A 1,453-nucleotide genomic window follows, 5' to 3' on the forward strand; every position below is an offset into this window, starting at 1 on the left:
AAAAAAAAATCTGCTAATCTTCCTAGTGTTCAGAATGGCATTTCCTTGACTATGATCTCTGGTATTTTTTATAGACCTGTTGATATTTATTTATTTTCTTCCAGCTGAACCAGAATAATAATAATAATAATAATAAAAACACTTGTTGCTTTTAAGTTGCTTTCAACTCATGGGGACCCTATGTGTTTCAGAATAGCACTGTATTCCGTAAGACTGATTTTCTGGAAGTAGATCAGCAGGTCTTTTTTCAAAGTCATCTCTATGTGGACTTGAACCTCCTGTCTTTCAGTGAGCACCCAAACTTGTTAGATATTTGCATCGTCATTATCCAAACTCAGTGTTCACAAACAGAAATAATAAAGGGATTTTCCATTGATCCTTTCTCTTTATTTGGATACTGGTTGAATCAATTTCTCAGAAAAAAAATTCTTGACTCTAGTACTGCTAGTGAAATAGAAGTATCTTGCAGTCCACCAGTTCTCAAATATTTGTGTCATCCAAATCCCTGGGAAAGTTTTTTAAAACATGGATTTCTGGGCCCCACCTCAGTGTTTCTGATTATAGGGTGAGGCCCGAAGACTTGCCTTTCTAAGAAGTTCCCGTGTTGCTGATGCTGATAGTACAGGGACTATACTTTGAGAACTACCATTCATTACTTTTCTTGCTGTCTGCTGCTTTGAAACGATGTTGTTTTTATTAGGTGCCATCAAGTCAGCTCTGACAGAGACCCTAAGTATTCCAGAACAAACCATTGTGCAGTTCTGTGCCAGCCTCACAATAGTGGGCATCTTTTAGTCCATTGTTGCAGACACTATGTCAATTCATCTCATTATGGTCTTTTTTGGTAACCTTCTGCTTTACCAGCATGATTGGAAGAACACAGTATAAGAAAAAATGAACTTCCCAGCATGTACTGTGTGCATGTGGCTTTATGTGTATATGTGTATGTCTATGGTATGTGTAGACACACCTCTTAGGATTCAGAGTGATGCTACTAGTCCTTCCTTATTTTTCTGGCCAGTCATTTTCTCTTATTCTTTAATGGATGCAGAGAGAGAGATACCAAGGAAAGTGGACTGGGTAATTTCTAAATGAAAGCATTCATTCAGTAGAGTGACAACTTTCAGCTTTCTGTCTGGCATGCACATTACATTTTGGAGATATGGATAAGGTGGTAGAAGAGATGTTTTTAGGAAGAGGAAGGTGTTCTGGCTACCTAGAGGCTTGAACAAACAGAAGTTAATTCCCTCACAGTCTGGAGGCTTTAAGTTCGAGTTCAAAGTGTCAGGCTCTAGGGGCTGGGTGAAAGGCCCTCAACCTTGGCTTCAGCTCTACCTCCTGCTCCCAGCCCACTGAAGCTGGAGGCTTTTCTTCACTCAGCTGCTGGCTGCTAAGGCTGACAAGCCCAAGGTTGACAAGTAAAAAGGCACAGTCCCTATGTTACTAAACAACA

The sequence above is a fragment of the Orycteropus afer genome, unplaced genomic scaffold (genome assembly GCF_000298275.1).
Source record: "Orycteropus afer afer isolate SDZICR_OR568_19922 unplaced genomic scaffold, OryAfe1.0 scaffold00281, whole genome shotgun sequence".
NCBI lineage: Eukaryota > Metazoa > Chordata > Mammalia > Tubulidentata > Orycteropodidae > Orycteropus > Orycteropus afer.